This window comes from Coregonus lavaretus (assembly GCF_964263955.1).
Source record: "Coregonus lavaretus genome assembly, chromosome: 2".
Classification (NCBI taxonomy): Eukaryota; Metazoa; Chordata; class Actinopteri; order Salmoniformes; family Salmonidae; genus Coregonus; species Coregonus lavaretus.
Window position 1 is genome coordinate 29,891,347 of NC_139989.1, and position 7,745 is coordinate 29,899,091.

At 41.7% G+C, this 7,745-nt stretch overlaps 1 pseudogene across 1 annotated transcript; it reads left to right on the plus strand.

Annotated features, from left to right (window-relative positions):
* The first annotated feature begins 230 nt into the window (after positions 1-230).
* On the plus strand, positions 231-7,745 carry LOC311138656 (transmembrane gamma-carboxyglutamic acid protein 2-like; annotated as a pseudogene). The gene is made up of 7 exons: positions 231-234; positions 2,572-2,640; positions 4,393-4,558; positions 4,684-4,717; positions 5,193-5,314; positions 7,171-7,314; positions 7,673-7,745. The product of its transcript is annotated as a transmembrane gamma-carboxyglutamic acid protein 2-like (transcript).

A 7,745-nucleotide genomic window follows, 5' to 3' on the forward strand; every position in this document is an offset into this window, starting at 1 on the left:
TAACTGAATGAACAACAGAGACAGAATGCAATGTGGAATTTTATTAAATAGTTTGTGGTATGGCCTCGTCTCCGGGGATTGCTTCTCAGAGCCAGATGCTGATGACGGGTAGCCCTTTACTGGGCAGCTGGCATCGGAAAACAAACCCCCTGCCGGTTATTATAGCTGGTGGTTGTGGGGAGGTGGATGGTTGTCGACAACTGTTGATGTAAAACAGGAAGTTTGAGAACATGGGTAAGTTGACATATAAATACATCCCAAGATTTACGCCCATTGGTTGAGAGAGATGATGGTGATAATTGCAAGAGCGAGCCCATAGGTTGAACAGCAAGTATGAGGAATGTGCATTATTGTGCGGTGCTTATAGGTAGATGGGGGAATGACAATCCGCACGTGGCTAATAGGAAAGACGAGAAGACGCTATGCTGATGATAATACGTTTGTATTCATTCCCACTATGCCCGCATAATAGGAAGCTAAGTAAATTATGTTATGCTTACTTAATGAAGTTAACCGAGCATTCAGACAAGCATTCCTGATTGAACTTCCGTAAACTACATTTGTCTGGCATGAAATAACTTGTTTGTTTAGAGAGGATATGTAGCACTGGTCCTGTAAACCTTCATATCGATGTAATTAACATATGACTAACAGTTCGCCTACTTATCCCCTAGGCGATATTTCAAACAAAGCAGGATAGCCATCTAACTTTCTGAAAGATTCTGAATCTGCTCCATATTTGTGAGTTGAATCGGACTCGAAACCTTGACCCTAATAATATTTTAGATGTTTTGATAAATAATTTGAGTTATTGATGATTGGTTCTCAAAGCTGCCTATTTTATTTTCTTTGTGATATAGAACCCGGTTGATGATGTAGGATCCACATTTGTCCCCCATTGTTTTTCACCAAATTCTAAAATAATGCATTGACTGTATTTGTATTAAATGAATGAGTCAAAGCTAATGAAGATCTGTTGATAAGCTGAAGACAAGGCATCATTCCTGTCGACCAAAATAATTGTGGGTCCAACAATGAGAACAAATGCAGTATATTTATAATCTTGGTGTTATGTAAAGATCAATAGAGTACAGGCTTAACTGAATGAACAACAGAGACAGAATGCAATGTGGAATTTTATTAAATAGTTTGGGCTATGGCCTCGTCTCCGGGGATTGCTTCTTATTACTGCAGTGTAATAAGCCACGAAAAATAATTGTAGTTAAGTCTGTTATATGTCATTATTTTTAACAGCAAAAAGCTGTTTGTCTTCTTATACCAATGAATCTCAAACGATATCTATCTTGCACCCTGTAATCTGCCAGTATTTGCCAAGTGTATTTTGTACTGAAATAAACCAAATACTTGTTGTACACGTTACACTTTCTATACATTATTTCTCAAATCTTGGAGTTTTTGCTCAGAATGTGTCCGAATGGAATAGGGCAGCTAGTTTGTCTGGACACACCCAACTTTTTTTTCTACTTTACTATTTCTCTTCAACAGCATTGGTGAACGCTTGGTGACAGGAAAGCAGTTTGGCCGAGGTCAAATATGATTTTTAAAAACTCCTGATGAATGCAATGAGAGAAAAAAATAAGCATGTAAATGTACAGATTAATAAAAAGGACTGTTTGAATTGGGATTGTGAAAATTCAATGTACTCAAACATGCGCTTATCTGGTGTTCATCTCATAAATATTATTTATGGTAGCTTGTGTGGTCCAGTGGTTACAGCCACTCCCCTTGATTCGCCCTCCCCTATCTTCCCCGTCTTTCCAACACTGTATCGCTTCAATAAAAGCAAAAAAAAAATAATATATATATATATATATATATATATATACAATAAAAAAATACCTTTAAAAAATATTCTACATGGGGTTGGGGGACCGCCACACGAGGGCAGCACAATACCAAATCCACTGCCCAAAGGGTTATCTCGTTTACCATCATACCTATGAATGGATGATAAGGCTCCTGTTTCAATGACAGAGCCCAGGGGTCACACATTCCTCACCTTAGCCCCCCTCCCTGTGGCTATAGCATAGTATTGAATGTCGTTACAGTAGTAAACATAACACATGTGTAACGTTTTAATTTAAAGAAAATTATAGTTTTATCATGGCAGTTACTAGGCTAAGTAAACTTGATAGCAATTGTTTGCCCAATACAACCGAACAAACATTTTGATTAGATAGAAAAATTAAATGGTATTTCTTTATTTTCCTTATTATTTATAAGAGAGTAGGCCTACCTACGATAAGTAGGCCTACGATACGTTACAATGTAGGTATTTGTTCCTATGTGATTCAATTTTGTTACATGTCGAAACATTCTAAAGTAGCTTTTGTTTCTTTTTAACCTCCGCCTCTAGAGGGCGACATAGTCAAACAAAATGGCTGATTTTCAGGATCACCTTTTTCTGTTTGTTTATGTGTGTGTGTGTGTATGTGGGTGCCCCTTTTTACATGAAAAAAAATCACTGAATAATGTGTTGAGTATGGCATATTTATTTAGAGCGATAATGAATAAATACATTTTGTTGCAGTTGTCTCTCCTGCTTGAGAGAGATATGTATTGGCATGCTGTTGCTGCTCCCCCTGGCTTGGGCCAGAGTTGTCTACAACCACAATGAAGGTAAACATACATCTGTTCAGTAGCAGTGCGTGGGTAAAATCACTGGGGAAGCCAAGCCAGAAAAAAAAGCCATATTACAACCTATGTGTTGTGATACTTGTGTTGTTTGCTCTATAACCTGTTAGTTCATATGCCTTGCCACCGTGATATATAGGCCTAAGGCCGAGACAATAAGAAGACACAGTGGGAGAATAAATTCAACCACTCCTTTGTTTCATCACAAACCCAGAGAGCAACCTCTGTCTGATGAAGTCCACAAAGCATATTACATGTAACAAACAGTTACATGACCTACAGCATCATCAAGCAAGTTAATGTTTCCGACATTTTTTGACTACTAAACAACTATTGATTTAGAACCACGGACAGATACCGCAAGTCGCAAAGAAAACAGGAGCTACATCCACTATTCCAGCACCATTTCAACATCATCAAATCACTTATGCTTAGTCTAATACAGTGACAACTAAAAGATACCAAAAACAATTTAGACCATTCACTGTTGAGCTCACTCAATTTAGCTCAACGCTGATTTGCTATTATTTTATACTTTTTTTTTTTTCAAGGGAGGCCAAAGGTTCACTGGCTTCCCTTGCATGCTAGGGGCGGCAATAATGTCATACCCTTTCTGACCAGACAGCATCAGTTAGATGGGCATCACATACAGAGATAAAGGAGCACTGTCTCGGATGCTTTCTCCGATGACATACATTCAGCCTCTTCTTGCAAATTGAAGGAAAATTATGAAACACAGAAAGACTAAAGATAAATTATTTAATGTTATTTATTTATTTTGTCAATTTTTGGGGGGAAGCCTTGCTTTCTTTGGCATCCATGAATACATGCCACTGCGTCTGTTTGTCCTTAACACTCAAGTGTGCACACTAGCACTGAGAGGGAGAGAATGTGTCTGTCCAAATGTGCATTCAGTTCAACCTGTTTTGGAGGCAAGTTTACCCCCTCCTCTTTCACCCTATTTCATGTAGGGTCATATTAGGCCAGTGGTTCCCAAACTGTGAGGCATTAAGAAACTCAGTTGGGCTTTCAACTTACTCTTGAAAGTTGTAATAGTAGAATGCACAATGTGCAATTTCGTGATTGGATAGTGAATCAGCAGTCCTCTTGTCATGTCAGTCATTGCAGACCTTTAGAGAGCTATTTATAACTTGTCAGAAATGTTTTTTAGCCCATTGATTTTGTTGTAATGTTTGAGACACTCAGTTATCACATAAACACATATAAGACATGGCAAAATGTGTAGAATCGCAGGAAATTAGCTTTAAAACGGCAAAAGGTTTTCTCCACCACATGGCAAAATGTGTAGAATTGCAGAAAAGTTGCTTTAAAATGTAAAAAAAAATCACCACCCCATGGCAACATTTATAGAATTGCAGGAAATATGTTTGAAACCTGCAAAATTCTCTCCTCCAACAAGAGGGTTGTGACCAGTTTGTGTCATGGACAGTGTAGGGGTGTTCCCCAATGATGGAAGGGGGGCCCGAGTGAAAAGGTTTGGGAACCACTGTGTTAGGCAATTGTTATTTTGCTTAACTGTTTCTATTTCTATCTGATTGTGAGGTTATCCATTCAACACTGACTTTTCTCTTTTGTCTGTCGAGGTCAGACTTGTGATCAGTGATTGCTAGTGTGTGTATGAGAAAGAGGCTCTGTCTCTATCTCTGACTCCAATGCGATTATATGAACCTCAATATCATGCACATGAATATCCTCTCTCTCTCTTTCTGGGTCCAGTGTTCCTGGGACAACAGTCTGCGTCCTCATACCTGTCTCGCTCACTGCTCTGGAAGAGCTGGGACCTGGAGCTGGTGACGCCAGATAGCCTTGAGAGGGAGTGCATGGAGGAGATGTGCACCTACGAGGAGGCCAGGGAGGTGTTTGAGGGAAGGGGGCAGTGAATGTGGTGGTACCTTTCATGAAAGTCTGTTGGAAATTATGTATTATTTACACACATTAAGAATACTGTAACCTTGTTCAATTAATTGACTAGGAATTTACTTGGAATTACATTTATATTTTCCACAGAATGTATTTTGGGACACATATACCAGCAGTCACTGTAAGACCTTTTTGGGGGGGCTTTTAGTAAAACTATACTAAGTCTATGTTGACATTTACATTCTCACTACTGTCCTCATGTTTCTCTATGGATGATGATTACCTCCTGAGTGGCGCAGTGGTCTAAGGCACTGCTACGCAGTGCTAGCTGTGCCACTAGAGATCCTGGTTCCTATCCAGGCTCTGTCGTAGCTGGCCGCGACCGGGAGACCCATGGGGCGGCGCACAATTGGTCCAGGGTAGGGGAGGGAATGGCCGGCAGGGATGTAGCTCAGTTGGTAGAGCATGGCGTTTGCAATGCCAGGGTTGTGGGTTCGATTCCCACGGGGGGCCAGTATGAAAAATAAAAAAAGTATGTATGCACTCACTAACTGTAAGTCGCTCTGGATAAGAGCATCTGCTAAATGACTTAAATGTAAAATGCTAGCATTAATATAATGTACATTGCAAATGTATTCATTGTGTTGGTTCTTTAGACACAGTGCCCAGAGTGGATGTGTCGGGTCTAGTGGCAGGGATCTTGGCTACTCTAGTGTCTGCTGTCATAGCCGCTGGACTGCTACTGTTACAAGAACAAGGCTGGTAGGACGGCAGGCAGGTAAGATTGAGTGTGTGTGTTGTGTCTATGTATGTTAGTGTGTCGATCTTAGAGTGTAAGTATGTACAGTACAGTCGTGGTCAAAAGTTTTGAGAATGACACAAATACTAATTTTCACAAAGTCTGCTGCCTCAGTTTTTATGATGGCAATTTGCATATACTCCAGAATGTCATGAAGAGAGATCAGATGAATTGCAATTAATTGCAAAGTCCCTCTTTGCCATGAAAATGAACTTAACCCCAAAAAATGTCCACTGTATTTCAGCCCTGCCACAAAAGGACCAGCTGACATCATGTCAGTGATTCTCTCATTAACACAGGTGAGAGTGTTGACGAGGACAAGGCTGGAGATCACTCTGTCATGCTGATTGAGTTAGAATAACAGACTGGAAGCTTTAAAAAGAGGGTGGTGTTTGAAATAATTGTTCTTCCTCTTAACCATGGTTACCTGCAAGGAAACACATGCCGTCATCATTGCTTTGCACAAAAAGGCCTTCACAGGCAAGGATATTGCTGCTAGTAAGATTGCACCTAAATCAACCATTTATCGGATCATCAAGAACTTCAAGGGGAGAGGTTCAATTGTTGTGAAGAAGGCGTCAGGGCGCCCAAGAAATCCAGCAAGCGCCAGGACCGTCTCCTAAAGTTGATTCAGCTGCAGGATCGGGGCACCACCAGTGCAGAGCTTGCTCAGGAATGGCAGCAGGCAGGTGTGAGTGCATCTGCACGCACAGTGAGGCGAATACTTTTGGAGGATGGCCTGGTGTCAAGAAGGGCAGCAAAGAAGCCACTTCCCTCCAGGAAAAACATCAGGGACAGACTGATATTCTGCAAAAGGTACAGGGATTGGACTGCTGAGGACTGGGGTAAAGTCATTTTCTCTGATGAATCCCCTTTCCGATTGTTTGGGGCATCCGGAAAACACCTTGTCCTGAGACAAGGTGAGCGCTACCATCAGTCCTGTGTCATGCCAACAGTAAAGCATCCTGAGACCATTCATGTGTGGGTTTGCTTCTCAGCCAAGGGAGTGGGCTCACTCACAATTTTGCCTAAGAACACAGCCATGAATAAAGAATGGTACCAACACATCCTCCGAGAGAAACTTCTCCCAACCATCCAAGAACAGTTTGGTGACGACCAATGCCTTTTCCAGCATGATGGAGCACCTTGCCATATGGCAAAAGTGATAACTAAGTGGCTCGGGGAACAAAACATCAAAATGTTGGGTCCATGGACAGGAAACTCCCCAGACCTTAATCCCATTGAGAATTTGTGGTCGATCCTCAAGAGGCGGGTGGGCAAACAAAACCCCCCAAATTCTGACAAACTCCAAGCATTGATTATGCAAGAATGGGCTGCCATTCGTCAGGATGTGGCCCAGAAGTTAATTGACAGCATCCCAGGCGGATTGCAGAGGTCTTGAAAAAGAAGGGTCAACACTGCAAATATTGACTCTTTGCATAAACGTAATGTAATTGTCAATAAAAGCCTTTGACACTTATGGAATGCTTGTAATTATACTTCAGTATACCATAGTAACATCTGACAAAAATATCTCATAATACTGAAGCAGCGAACTTTGTGAAGACCAATACTTGTGTCATTCTCAAAACTTTTGACCAGGACTGTATAGCCTACCTAACCTAAGGCATATATTGCCTGGTTGCCCTATCTGTCAGCAAATTTCATATGATAAAATAGACCTATGTAATCCCGGGTAGCCCTATATAGCAGCAACACTATTTCAGAAATAAGCAATGGACCCTGAATCTTCCCATATTTTGTCTTGTCTGTGTGTGGCCAACATTACTTGTGTGTAGCCTAACCTAGTATTACTTTTATGTAATCGGTTTCAGTGCTCCAGTGAGGATGGATGTGGATGGCCAGCCTGCTCCAGAGACAGTGCCTCTCGCTGGGATCATCGCCCCAGGACTGCCCTCCTACGGCGAAGCCCTGACCCGCAGTGGGCAGCATGACGCGCCCCCGCCACCTTACTCTGGGTAGGCCTGTGTGTGTGTGTGTATCACAGGAGGTTGGTGGCACCTTAATTGGGGGGGACGGGCTCATGGTAATGGCTGGAGCAGAATTAGTGGAATGGTATCAAACACATGGTTTCTATGTGTTTGATGCCATTCCATTTACTCCGTTCCAGACATTATTATGAGCCATCCTCCCCTCAGCAGCCTCCACTGGTGTGTATGTATGTTCCACCATAGTTTAAGAATGTGTACTGTGCGTGAATGTATTCCACCTTTGTGTACTATGTGTAGTATGCATGTCTGTCCACTGTGTGTGTGTGTGTGTGTGTCTGTGCATCTTTCATTCATGTCACAACCTCTCTCTCTCATTTTTCCACAGGGGGGCGCCATCAGAACCTCCTGACCCAGCTAACAATACTGAGATTACTGCGAATACTGAGGACACTGAGTGA